Source organism: Haemorhous mexicanus, chromosome 12, assembly GCF_027477595.1.
Source record: "Haemorhous mexicanus isolate bHaeMex1 chromosome 12, bHaeMex1.pri, whole genome shotgun sequence".
Lineage (NCBI taxonomy): Eukaryota > Metazoa > Chordata > Aves > Passeriformes > Fringillidae > Haemorhous > Haemorhous mexicanus.
Genome location: NC_082352.1, coordinates 10,255,106 through 10,269,736, shown reverse-complemented (window position 1 = coordinate 10,269,736; position 14,631 = coordinate 10,255,106). Strand labels below are relative to the sequence as shown.

General features: G+C 39.4%; 1 long non-coding RNA gene across 4 annotated transcripts; it reads left to right on the top strand.

Annotated features, from left to right (window-relative positions):
• The first annotated feature begins 80 nt into the window (after nucleotides 1-80).
• LOC132332610 (uncharacterized) lies at nucleotides 81-12,236 on the top strand. Of its 4 annotated transcripts, none has more exons than XR_009487954.1 (5): nucleotides 81-289; nucleotides 1,985-2,037; nucleotides 2,916-3,043; nucleotides 11,243-11,365; nucleotides 11,992-12,236. It is a non-coding gene; the product is annotated as an uncharacterized LOC132332610 (long non-coding RNA). The 4 variants fall into 4 exon arrangements; XR_009487953.1 differs by having other exon boundaries at nucleotides 2,913-3,043; XR_009487952.1 differs by lacking the exon at nucleotides 1,985-2,037.
• The last annotated feature ends 2,395 nt before the right edge of the window (nucleotides 12,237-14,631 follow it).

Sequence of the window (14,631 nt, the reverse complement as noted above, 5' to 3'; positions counted from 1 at the left end):
GGCCCGGCCCCGCAACAACGCCCCGCGCTACTCGCCCGCCGCGCCGCCCGCAGCAAGCGCGCTTCGCATTGGCTACCGGCAGGGAAGGGGCGCGGCTCGGCCGGCTTTGGGGATGTTGTCGAGCAGCTGTGTTGAACTTTATTTATTAAACAGCAGCGTCGCGGTTTTTCCTTTTTCTGCGCCTCCTAACATCCTCACAACACTTGAGACGGCTGTTCAATATACGGGTCTCGGCAGAAAATAAAAGCTAGAAAAGAAGATACAGTATTCTTCCTTCAAGACAGCACAGGTCAACCTCTATCTACACTTGTTCATTTGGGGGCTTTTCTACACCCTCCTACTCGCAGCCACCAGCCACTGCTCTGGCACAGCCAGGCTGCTCGCCCAGGTGCTTGCGAGAGCCGCTGCAGTGCACGGATTTAAAGGCTGCTTTGGAAAACAGGTCCAGCAAGACTGACCTGGGATCTTCTCAGCAGGGCCAGGCAAAGCTGTTGCAAGCTACAAGCATGAGCAGTAGGCTGAAAATCCTACACAGGCAATTCAGTTAATCAGGGTTTCTGTGCAGGAGGATGGCGCTGGGGCAGATGACCGTCTGTCTCTGGGGATGGGCCTGTATCTCTGTCAGAAGGGCTGTAAGGTGCCACACATCCCCCCTCACCCCCATCCCTTGGGTTTATTGCTGCAGGAGCGCTGTGGCCCCAGGGGGACGCCCTTTCTAGCAGGGACGGCAGCAGCAGTGGTGGCCCTGTTGTGCTGCCAGGCCAGGCCCGGCTGTGCTCCAGCGGTAGCAATCGCTTACTGGATGGCAACAGCCGAAAGAATGGTCAGCCAAAAGTAGCGCTGAAAGGTTGGGTTTCTTTGCCGGTTGTATGTGTCCATGGGACATCAGGGATCAGCCATCATGATTCCACAGCCCTGCCTGCTGCTAGCCCAGCTGGGCCACAGAGGTAACTGAACCTGGTCTGTTTGCTAAATGAAAGCTTTCTGAGTTACTGAGTGACTCGATTAGGGAGCTCTCCTGGGACCCGGGCTCTCTGCACTGCCATCTGTTTTCAGCTAACTGGTACTGGAACCCGGATTGTATTTTGTAGTCCAGTAAGAATTTTGTGTTGCTTAAAGCAGAGGTGCTGCAGTGCTCTCGAGGTTGGGATGTGGTCTAATTTCTCTCCTTCTGTTTATTAAAAGGAACCTAGAAAATCATGAAAATATTATTATAGCAATTTTGGTTGGTTTAAGCATAATTACAAAAAATTGTGTGTTCTAGAAATTCATGCATTATTTTGGCTTTGGTGATGTCTCACTGGATGTAAATGATGGCCTATTATTTTCTTAAGAGTGTTTGAGTCCAGTCTATTATAGTTTTGCCTAGTTAGTTTATACCAATTTTGCCAGTGTAAAAGTACAGTACTGGCAGTAGTTGGAATTGTGTCTTCCATGTGGAAAGGCGAAGCACTTCAGTGGTGTTTTTTCCGACTGTTGACAAAGACTATAGCAGATATTAGCACTGGAGTTTCACTGAATCAAAGACTGGAGTATGGGAAGATGTTTTCTTCCTTTCTACTCTTTCTGTACTCTTGCAGTTTGTAGAACCCTAAATTAATCAGACCCTAGGAAACTGGATGCTGCTCTGAAAAAGTGAGTTCTCTGCATAGCCCTTGGAGATTTCCAGCATCCCAAAAGGATCAGAAAGTTGTTATTTGCATTAAGCTATTTATATTTGTGTGAGCTTGCTGATGTGCAGATCTCCTCTGGTCTTTTACATTGCTCCAGCTATTAGGTTTATATCTGACCAGATGCAGATATCTTAAAGCTGTTTTTTATTCAATGATTTGTGACACTTAGAGGATGAACCTTCATCAGGGAAAAAATTCCAAGATCTATAACCCTTAATATACCTGAGTAAATTATAATTCCTTTATTGTTTCTAATGTAAAACTTCTTGGATTGTTAAAAATATTTTGGGTTTTTTTTTTTCCCCAAATAGCTTTTACTGTCTACTGTACAACTCTGTTGACTAGCCAAGATAAATGAGGCAAGGTAATGTAACTGTCATCACACTACAGCTATGACTTAAATAAACTGTTTCTTAGGGTTAGTGCATCTGTTAGTAACCCTTGATATCTTTTTCTGCCAACACCTGTGAAGCCTGAAAATGAACAGCCTAAGCAAAAGGGCTGGGTGTCCGCTTGGATTGCTTCACAAGGCAGAGGTGGTTGGAAGAACTGTGCTTGTCAGTTTCGAGTGCTGTCTCAAGTATCTCTTCTGGAGGTGCAAGGAATGCATCTTTCTGAGTTTAGCATCTTTGGTGTCTATTTCTGATTCTCACAGCTGTACTTGGAGCATAATGTGAGAGCATCTGTTGGCAGCATCTGCTATCAGAGATAATTAGGATGGGTCACTTGTTTCTGAGTTTGCTTTTCCAGCCATCTGCATTTTTTAGTCTGCATATCCTTTCTCATAATCATTTTCCTCTGAACAATCCCTCCCTCTTGAGGCAACGTGTTACTTCAGAGATTCTATGGTAATGTTTAAGACTGTTGCATATTCAGTCTTTTGCATTTACTAAACCTGTATTTTTATAAATCTGTTTACTGTAGTAGGTTTGAAGAGTATAATCCTAACTTGCATTTAGTGATATAATGATAGTGTTTACATGCTTTACATTCCTTTTTTGAGTAGAGTTTGGAAGCTTAAAGCTTAAATCTTATCAAGAGACTGTCCTTTTTTTCTTCATTCTATCTCATTTCCCCTGTGGAGTCTTTTACTTATCTATAGTACTGCTGGGGTTTTTTTGTAAGAGGATCCATACTCGTGAGTTCTTGCTTTAGACAACAAAAAAAAAATCTGATCAGAAAATTCCATAACTTTTTTTCTTTTTTTTTTTTTTCTTTTTTTTTTTTTTTTTTTTGTAGCAGGCCTATAGAATATATTTTGAAGTTTGTCCTGGAAGATGAGCTTCATCAAATAGATACATATTCTGTAGAAGAGAAAATGCCTTTTGTTAGACATCTGAACGAAGTCCAGAGGATCATCTCTACACAATGTAAGTATAGTGTAGAAATGTGGATTTTCTGTGTGTGGCTTGATGTAGTAGAAGATTTGTTTTCACTTCTTAGAAGTGTAGTATGAAACTTGTTCTGCCACATTGAACATGGTGTCTTGGGATGCTATAAATGGTTTGAATTTTGGTAGACTGTAAAGCTAATTTGTGTTCCTCTGCTCTTTTTCTGCAACTGGAATGACATTTTTTATCATTTGTGGTACTTACAGCAGGTGTGGTAAAACTTCACCAATATTCCATCTCTTCAATCATATTCCATCTAACATTTCAGAAGACAGGCTTCTTTTATTCAGGATAGCTTAATCTCTTATTCAGCTTATTGTTGTTCTTTACACAGCTGTAGCAGTAGAGGCACACTAGTTTCTGAGCAAGAAATTAAATCCAGCAATGCAATAAGAATCTGCATTTCTGCTGCTTCTATAATTTGCTATTTGTGAATGAGGCCGTGATCTTATGGAATGTGTCTGAACTTGTAGTGCTGAACTGGCTCTGCATTTACTTGCTGTGCTGAATTGGCTTTTACTCAGAAATTAGGCCCAGCCACCCCCAGCCCCTCTGATAACTGAGGACCAGCTGGAATGCAAGGGAATTTATTTTCTGCCAAATTTGCTTATACTTAGTACAAGAAACTCCCTCATCAACTTCTTGTTCACTTTTTTGCCACTTTTTAAAAATAGGATATTGGTTCTTGCTCAGTCTTGAACCATATGTATTCAGCTTCTCCATTTTCTAGTCCTTCCTATTTATTCCCCAGTAGAGTCTTCTCAGCCTCTTAAATCCCCATGTTCTCCTACACGTTGTATTTGGTTTTCTAAAAGCTGTCAGGGAACAGATGTATTCACCTGATTTTGCCTTGTTTTCAAGGCTGGTTTACTCCTTCAAATGTCACTCCTGATATGATAATAGAGTGACAACCTTGTCTTCTTTTACTGACTCTCAGGTTGAAAGTTAAGTATTTAGAACAAGGACGTTTTTCTTTGAAATCATAGATTTATGCCAAAAACATTAGACCACAACAAGGCTCATAGGAAAACCAAACTGTTTGTTACTAACAATGCAGAGAAGCCAAGACTGGAAGCTGGATTTGCTTCATTTCTTTTGGAGGTAATGGTGTGCAATCTGTGCTGTGGGCAGGCAAATCTTGTGCCTGGTCATTCCCCGTGGGTATGTCCCCATCTCCCTCCCTGGCTGGCAGCTGCCACCTCTGAGTGGGGTAGCCCTGAGATGTTTTCACCAGCTGTGATGGGTGCAGAGCACAGTGGGACAGGTTGTGCTGCTGAAACAGCTGCATTCCTGTGGCAGCTTCTGAGAACTGGCATCTAATCACTTATTTGAACTGCTCTGCTCACAGCCTGCTTTGTGCCAGATGCAGGAGTAGGAGGTTTGTCGGCTTTTGAAACAATGAGCCATGTACACTGCTGGCTTGCCAGGATATGTTGCATTTCTTGCTGTATTTCTTGTTGTTTCCAGCCATCATTTTGGGCGTTTGTTTGTTCAGCTTGAGATCCTATTCACAGCAGCTGCTGTGAGGGTTGTTTGCATTCAGTTATCTGCTTGTCCTGTAGGGTTAAAGTTGATACTACTTTTGCATAACAAGGATTCTTCCAGCCTAACAAGTGCTTCTTATGAAAAACAAACAAAATAACCACAAGAACACAAATCTGATTATAGCTTTTTGCTCACATAGCTCCACTCTCTACCTGCTTCCAGAAGGCCATATCCTGAAATAACATGACAATCCCTCTATTAAGTAAACTTCTCTTGCTTTTCTCTCTGTAGTATTGCAGCTATACCAGAGAAGTGGGAGATAATTTCTCCTGAGGTTTTTGGTTAATAATCTTCCGAGGAAAAACACTGTTTCTAGATAAATACAGAATTTAAATGGATTCTTTTTATTTAATTATTTGTACTCAGGCTATCAGTACCTTTAAAAAACAAAATCCACTGTTAATGCCCTTATAACTGGCATTCCTGAACCCACTTTCCTGTTGCTTCAATAAACTGTACTATTTATGAACCTGTAATCATGAAAGTTCTTATTGAATTCAACCAGACCTGTAGTGCTGAATTGATTCTAATCAGAAATCAAACTTGGTCACCCCCAGCCCCTCTGATCTCTGAGGACCAGCTGGAATCCAAAGGGGGTGTTTATTCTGCTAAATTCCTATTCCCTTAATGCAGAAGTCGCTTTAGCTGCTGATGCTTAATGAAGGCACTTGCTGCTGTACACTTTTCAGTACCTCTTTACTTAAGGGAAAAATGGATGTAGCAAAAGCTTTAGAAGCATCTTGTGTAAGCAGAAAGTTTGGATTAAAATGTCCCACTGTGGCTGCAAATTTTTGCCATGACTGTTGTGATGTCCGTGTACTTTAGGTTTTATTTAAGCACTGTCAGGAGGAGCTGAGTGAGCTCCTCTAAGTGTGTTACCAGGCATTCAGTAATTTAGTCAAACCCAAAGAAGGAAATCTGACCTTTTCACTTCTTCCTAGAGTTTGTTAATGAAGAGTGGTGAAGGAAAAATAGTATATCACTTCTACTTGATAGGCCACTCTTTACAAAACAAATGTAGCGTGAAAATCTATTAAATATGCTTTTTTTATCTGTTTAACACTTTGGATTAGTCTAGCTTTTAAAAGTCTTTTCTGGTAACATATACCTAAACTCATATTCTTACCTTTTCTAGTAGAAATCTTTACAAAATGCACTGTACCTTTAAATCAAGGCAAGAGAAACTTAAGCAAATAATTATATTTAATAGTATCTAATAATAATAGTAGCTTAGCCAAGTAGTGATGTAGATTCATTATGCAAATACTGCCTGAATAGAACTGTATAAATATGCTTGTACTTTTGGCCTTTGGTATGCTGTGTGTAGATTTGGCAGATCTCCAAAAAATTGGAAGGTGGCTTCTGTTGGAGATAGGCAAGCAAGTTCATTTCTGATGACTCCTACACTGGTGTAGGTCTGTTGTGAGGATTTTTTCAACATGACTTAAAAAGTATTTAGGAAAGATGTTTTGTAACACAGGTGAAGAATATTCCTGGTTTGTCCCTAGTGTCTGGCTGTAGTCTGGTGGCTTTTCCTAGTTGCACTGCCTTCCCTTGGAGTGAGATTTGAGTCCCAGCATCAAAATGGAAGACAGTTCAGGAGAGAATGCTACAAAAGTAATGGTGTGTGGACTGGAATAGATGAATGGGCTGCTCTCAGTAGAATAATTCTGAGAAGTTTGCAGCCCAATTTAACCAGCCGTGTTCTTAGCATTTTTTACATGTCTAACAAATATTCTCAGGGGAAATGGAAAGGGGAAACCCCTTGCTCTAAGGAACTATTTTTATAATTTTTAGCAGCATTGTTAAGCAATAAAGTAGTGAAACCTGGTGACATTGTAGTACAGTTTTGCAGACTGTGCTGCTCCTTAATTGATTTTCCAGTTAGTTGCAGATGACTACACCAGGGGTGATTGTAAAGAGAAGCAGTTTTACCAACAGATGCAGAAGGAATCAGACACCTTCTGACTGTCATTGCTGCCACCAGCAAGAGGGAAAAGTAGGTTTCTATTAAAGGGTTTGGCTAATTCTGTTGCAGAGATGGTAATTACATAGGTAGGTGTAACCTAGTTCAGAAATGTGACCCTGCAAATATGTAGATAATGTTTGAAGATCATGCCTATTTAATGTTTCTGGATCACCTTAAAACCTCTAGTTAGTTTTAAATTTTCTTATGTATCTAGGCAGTATCTTTTGCAATATTTAATTCCCTTCCTCTTCACTGACTTCCAAATTTGATGTATCTCTTTCTGATAGTGATATGACTGGAACTACACGAGAGATTCTCTCTTCTGGTTCATGGAATGTTGCACATGTGTAGTAGTACATAATCTCTTCAAATGAGAGTTAGAAATTCTCTGCTACTATCACAGTTTAGTGATCTATTGAAATGTTTCGACACAGGAATCCTAACAGAACTACAGCTGCTGCAGCTGTGTTGGTTAATGTGTCTGAAATGCAAAAATCATGTGGGATGGTTGTAAATGGGCTTATAATTTTTTTTAAAGCAATTAAATAGCAAAGCTGAGAAATTTATTTGTTTTCAGTTGTTTTAAACCAAATATGTGGCTTTTTTAGGTATATGAGACACTTTTAGAACTGCTTAAAAAAGTAGGTGTATTCCAATATAAAAAAGTTTGTTCTTCCTTCACTATCTACTGTTCCACTCGTAATTTCAGGATCAGTGTGAATAAACATTTTTGTTGGTGAAGCAAATGGTATTTGTGACTTTCATCTCTTTACATTGCTAAGAAATGTAATCTTCCAAGTTAAATGACTAAAATCAAGATATCAGTAAACTTCTTAAAGGTTAACATTCAGCATCAATCCTCAGAACATATGTATTGCTAGTCTTAATTTTGAGCTATCTTCAGTATTTTTATAAAAAAACCAGGCTACTAACAAAATCATAATAATGTTAATGTAATAGTTCATAATAGACAATATTCTTTTCAGCTGAATATTTCTCAGAATGCTAGGATGATGAAATCAGATTATAAATATAAATTTTAATAATTTTTCACTCTAGCACTAAAATGTGATCAAGCAGGAATCATTAACTAAAAATCTTCCTCTGATGTATATTACAGCTTCCTACTGTAACAAATACTTTCTTTTCTGCATAGCTTAAAATAGAGATCACAGATACCTCTCTTTTTTGTAGAAGGTGTTTCTGATCAAAGAACACATTGTTCTAAGGGTTTCTCACAGCTCAGCATTGGACTTGGTTCTTGTGGCTTCTGGTACATACAAGATGGCAACAGCACAGCAATGGGAAACAGACTTTTAGTTTGATATAACCAACTTCTCTTTTCTTCAGGGGATTTTTCTGGAATTATAGGCAATCACTTACAGGAATCTGAACATGAAGTGAAAATAACCTCACATAAGTCAGATCTCACACCTGCACTCCAAGTTAAATGACTGTTTTGTATTCTTCAACAGCTCAACATAGCATTTTTCTCTTGCTCTGTAATCAGACTTCATTATTCTATCTAGAGAAAGTTTAGGTTTTTTGAGAGATGTCACTTAAAATATTCTCCATTCAGAACTGCAGTTTAAATTTCTTTCAAGGCATTTAAATTTTAAACACAGATTCATTGCACTTCTGGGTAACAGAATTTGACCTAGTTAAAATGAGAGAGCTTTGAAATAGTTCACTGAATTAATTTCTAATAATGCATAATACATGTAGTGATTCAGTGTCTGTCCTGGATTGCTGCTTACATGGCATGAAATGCACTTAACAGACTCACATATAATAAATGATAGGAAGTTATATAGTAATTGCCTAATTATAATTTCAGTTTCTTGTGTTGATTCTATGTAACTAAATAAAAAAGCTTTTTAAGATTTATCTCTATTTGTTTCAGAACTTTTTATTGTAAATTTACAAATATCATATATTTCCAGGGATCAGGAACACAGTAACAAAAAGTTCTCCTGGAGCAAAAGTAACTGCTCTGTTCTTCAGTTAAAAATACTCTGAAATTAAGAAAAAGATCCATACAAATCCTATTATTTTGGGTGTAGATGTTTGTGAAAGACTTTGTGCAGTATTGGGAATCTATCTTGTTCATGATCTAAAGTTAAAACTGACCAATAATGATTTGGCAGGGGGAAGGAGAACTTACAGCTTTTCATTTATATTTCAAATTGAGTTCATATACTGGTTCTAAATCAAAACTAACCTCTGCAGCTACAGGAGGGCTGGGTCAATACTGAGCTTTAAACATCTCATTCTGATATATTGCACAGACTCAACAGCTGTATTTTTTCTATCTGTCTGGAGAAGTGCAAAGTCGATGAAAACACCAGTTTGATAAAGCCGTCTCTCTGTTCTCTGTAGCACATCATAATGTGCCTGTGCAGGATGCACTGGCTCTCACAGTCAAAGCTCTTGGGAACAGATCTGAGTGTACCAGGGCTTCACACTAGACAGCTGATCTGGTAGGTGACTGCCTAGCGTGGGAGCTGTGAGATGTGCAGTGTGCCTCTGGACATGAGACTTATTTCTATTACAAGCAGGAAAATACTTGGATTGATTGGAGTTGAACCCAGTAAGTGACCCTGCAACTACCAGATAATTGAAGGTATTCATTTTTTTCCCTCTGAAATACAACTTCGAGCAACTTTTAAATCTGATTTAAACTTGCTTATACATAAGAAATAATCTGTAAATAAATGACAGGCACTAGAGATAAAAAGTTTGTGTATAAAATGCTGGCATGTCTGTTAATGGGCATGTGCACCCTGCAGTATGTGCAGATATTCTTCACAAATTTAGACACGTTCTAAGGAAACATACACATGTCCCTAAGGGGAATTTCTCTCTCACAGGTTACGGTTGCAAAGTGTTTGATCATCTGCTAATGCTGTTGAAGATTTAAGTTGTAATAGCACTGTACACAAAAATGCATTTAAGTTAGTGATATCCATCAAAATAAAATGCAACTCTTGGTTAAACAAGAGTTAGACTTGGAATGTTGGTGTCATTTTGTCTGTAGAACTACTCTATAGAAAATTCTTTTATGCCCTTGTGTGAGATTCTCACAGGCTTCTGTTTGTCCTCCTAGTTTCTTTTGAAGTTTTGCTCAACACTTCTGTTTATTTAGACTCAGACTTATTGGACAAACTCATCCTTCACCTGAAGATGAAGACAATCTCATGAGCATGTAAGGCCATGGACAAGCACTGTCATCCACACCTTGAACGCACCTTCACCTCCTCTGCTGCCAAGCAGTATTGCTGTCTTAGGCTTGTCATCCTTTCCTAAGGTTAAACCTTGACTTGAGTGAAAGGCCGTCAGGGGCTCTTCTTCCAGCACTCTTTCAGCTTCGTATTTCAAAGTAATTCGTTCTCTTTCTGTGACTGACTTGATCCCTTGCCACAGTATGTTTATTCATAGAAGTAGAACAAAACATAGTAGATACTACATGAACTGCAATCAAGTAGATGGGTGAGATGTGGAAAAATCTGAACTTGCAAATATTTGGCAGTGATCAAATAATAGTTGAAAGAGTGGAACGCAGCCATGCTATTTTCAGAGCAAATTTTATGTGAAAGAATTGGAGAGTAGGGGAGTATACTATTCTTTATCTAAAAATGAATTCGTTCTAACGTTATAAAAGCATGAGCACATAAAACTCATCTTTCATGTCCTTAGTCTGAAATCAGATTCAGCTACTGTCCTTGCATCTGTTTGAAGTTGGTATGGGTTGAGGTGAACACCTGGCTATTTTAGAATGCTTTTTCCCCTCCCCTGTTGTGAACTTTTCCCATTCCACAAAGCTTTCTTTTTTAGTTACCAAGTTGGTTGCAATTCTTTTGAGTTACTGAAGCTCATGGGGAAACCAGAAGGGCAGCAGAAACGGTGAGGGCGGTTCAGGTTTTAAACATGAATATTCTTGGATGCATAGGATTAGAGTGTAGTGTTTTGTTATTAATTAAATACTGCTTTAATGATTGAAAATTATGGGGAAGTCAGCAAACAAATATTGTGACATCTGCTTAATTGGATTATTTTATTTTAATAAATGCTGGTGTAAAAAGAAACTACATGAACACTCTTGACAGCTATTGATGTGCTCAGTCTGATTCCTTGGATGAATACCAGGTACAAACTCTATCAAAACTAGTGACCTACATTATGGTCATGGATTAAATCCTTTCTTAGAACCACCTCAGATAACACCTGTTTGTCATGAAATAAAATCTGGCTTTAACTTTCCATACCAATTGCACTTCATTTGTCAGTTTGTTTTAACTTGTGTGCAGGTTAACATTAATATCAGAGAGTTTGACTTTGTAGTGTGCTCGTGCTATGATTAGTAACACTGCAGGTCAGTGTGCTCTGTTGTTAATACCCATGGGACTGGTAGCTCAGTGCCTGTACATCTTTTAAAGTAGGGCACTGAACGAGAGAGGCCAAGGCATTTGTAGCTCTTGGGCTGTAGTGCCACAGCTTTGGCTGCACATTGCTATATCTGCTTTCAGTTACCTGTTTTCAGGCATTGCTTAAGCCTGGTGGTTTTAGACCTTCACAGTTGAAGGAGTGTCCTGTACAAACAAAGGTGGATTTTACTGTTTGTTTAAAGCAGTTGACAACAAAACGCAAAAACTATTTCCAAACAGGACTCTCAGATGCAAAGGAAAATCTTCGACCTCTTCTTTTAGCACCTGTTAAAAGGTTTGGACTTCTGGGATGTTCTTGACATCAACCACAGCTTGGAGGGACATCTGCCCTTTTACCACCAGGTGAGTGACAAAGCCCTGTATCTGTTTGGTTTGTAACTGTAAATCATTTCTGCTTAGAACCTGATGCCGACAACTACACATCTGTTCTAGCTTGAGAACTTAAATAATTTAAATAATGATTTAAAGGAATTTTCATTTAAATAATGAAAATGGCAGCCATGTCAGCCTGAAAAGTACTGTTTCTATATTGAAAATAATCCCTTCCTTCCCTTCCACCCTCCCTCCTTCCCTCCTTCCCTTTCTCCCTTCCCTACCCCTTACTCAAAATGTCACCACTGTGTGTTTATACTAGAAGGGACTTAATAACCAGTTTTTCATTCCAAAATAAAACTCTGTGAGTTTTTGTGGTCCCTCTGACTTCTGTCATTCCTATCCAGCCATAGGCATCTATGCAACTGCCTGATTCTTTCCCTTTCAGTGTGGGACACCACAAGGACATGGAACACACAAAAGTGTATATATCAAATCGTTAGGTTTGATAATACAATAAAAGGAAACATTAACGTGGCAATTAATCTTTCACTAATGAAAGAGGGGATTGATTTTTAGATGTAATCATATGTGGGGAGGATGACCAAATACAGAAACTACAACTACCTCACAGTGTTTGTTGTATTTTGTTACAGCTATTCATGTTAAACCAGTGCAGTACCAACAGAGAGCTTCAGCTAAGAAGACACTGACAGCAGAGAACAGTGGAAGTCCTGTAACCACCATCACACCCTCTGTCACCTGTGAGAAATTAAAAATTTAAAAAGGCTTTTCCATTAAAACAAATGCTCATGAATGTCACTGCTGCACCTTTGTGATTTTAAATTCAAGTTGTAAAGAGTCACAGAATAAAGTTGTGTGTTTTACACAGTTGCCATCAGTTTCAGCTTGTGTTTGAACTTCTTCAGACTATTCAGATTAGAATGGGCAGGTCTCATCTGGCCTGGCTTTCTCTGCATGTTGGGTAGGATGGAATTTCTCTTAATTCATGGAAAATCCCTCAGTCATTTCTGCATTTCACCTTAGAGAGATGAAGGTGAAGACTCTGACCAAGAATTGTTGGTGTGAATTGCTGTGAATTAACTGACAGTTTGAAACAGTTTTATAGCAGTCTCTTGAATGCTGAATTTGCTTGCAATTGGATATTTTTAATTTTCAACTGCTTTAACTTCTATTATAAGTTGAAATTATAACAGTGGGAAAATTAAAGAAAAAAATCAAAATAATTAGAAAAGCAGTGAAGTAAAATAACGTGAAGAACTGCCTTAATTTGTAGTTACATACATTCCAATCAAATATCAGATTTAACCATTTTTAACATCCATTCCACAAAAATATCAAGTATACTTGCAGGTTTGTTCATTCATTCATTCATTCATTCATTCATTCATTCATTCATTCATTCATTCATTCATCATTTTCATTAATACATTAACTAAACCCTTAGGAACTACCTGTCAGCCCAGGAGTAAGTAATAATGTAGCTTACTATTTTTCAAGAATGTAATATCAATTTTTAAGAATGATTTGTGGTAAGTGGTAGTGTAATGGTAGTGCTGTCATTGAATAGGTAGCTAACCCTCAAAATTATTGAACCTCATCTAACTCCTAACTATGAATTTATTTAGCTGTTGGTACTACAATGTCTGAGGGCTGCGCACACTTACAAATTGCCCTGCTGGTGTCCATGTGAGATAGGAGATTGCAGAGGCTTTCCCAGGGGAACCTGGAAGCTTGTTTCAGAGTCTGGAATTGAACTAATTCTCTTGAGCCCCACAGTAGGTCCTTAATCACAAAATCATTCCCCACTTCCCCCAAAGGGATTAAATGTAATAACTTGTATCGTTTAAGGGCTTTTCTTTTTTAACACTTGAGGTTGAGGGTTTGAGGTGAACTTTGCTAAAGAGTTAGCTGTCATGGTGTAGAATTTCTCTTTCCAGAGGCGGGGAGTGGGAAGTTGAGATGCTGCTCTGCAGTGGCCTCCAGCTCTGAGTGGCACCTTGGCAAACACTAATCCCTGTGTGTCCTGAGGAAGGTGCTAAAATCAAGTATCCCAAGGAAACAGAGTGAAAGATGTACACACCTGTACTGTAAAGAAGTGAGACATGTAAAAGGGAAAAGGAATAGTATGTTGCCATTTTAGGAGTCAGCTTCGGCCTCTGCTTTCACATATGAACAGGAAATTTAAGGGAGCTAAAAAATGCAAAACCAGTTTATACCTGCATTTGGACACAAGTGGAGCCCTTCTGTGGATGCTTACTTTTCAAGTGAATTAGATTAAAGCTAGTGTTTGAACATGAAATTAGCTTAAAACTAAATTCAGCACACCTGTGCACAAAGGAAATCATGTTTGAAACTTCAGTGATTTAAATACAGGGAAAAACCCCACACAAACCAACCAAGCCAAACAAACAAACCCAAGCTTTGCAGAATGCTATCATCTAAGTGAATTGTTATTTATTTTTCTGAGAAAACTTGTGAGCAGCAAATGTACCTCTTTCATTGTCCTGCTGTTTTCAGATTCTCACAAATGGTCTTAATCACTTTTAGGCAAATAAAAATGCTTGGTTTTCCTTCAATTAGGTGTTTGGGTGAGGTATATTCTTTTAAAATCAGTTTAAAAGGCCAGTGGTCCTTAAACATTCACAGTGCTGGGAAGTGTGGAAGAAGAAAATATGAAGCACTGTAGAAGTGAGTAAAGAGAAAGCAAAGGTAAAGGAACTGCGGACAGTTCCCAAGTCCTACTGCACTTTGGAAGAGCTGGCAGTGTTTCCCTCAGGGAAGCGGTGCCGCGGTGGTTGAGGCGCGGTGTGAGGGAGGTGGGCACACAGCACTGCCCAGCACGAGAACACCTCCTTGCCCAGGGGCGTGAGGGCTCCAGCACAGCCCGCCTTGAGCCCCTGCTTGTGGAGAGCCAAGTGGAGAGATCAGATTCCCACTTGGCTGCTTCTGCTGCTCGTTCCTGAGTCACCTGGGAGCTCCCAGAGGTGCCTCTGCTCCCCTCAGAGCCGGCGGCCTGTGGGGCTGTGTGGAACAGCTGCCTGGCTGAGGCCAGGGTGGAGAGCACAAACTGTCTTCATTGTCTGTCCTCAAACCTCTGTGTTACACCTGAGGATGGGAACAAACCCCATGTTTGACCAGCATCAGGGCCCACAGGAGGGCTGCTGAGGGCAGAAAATTGCTCTCAACACATCCTTTGATCAATCTGCTGTTTGTTTTCCAAACTGCTTAACTGGGCAGGAGTCACTTGAGGCCTACATTGCGTTTTACCAAAA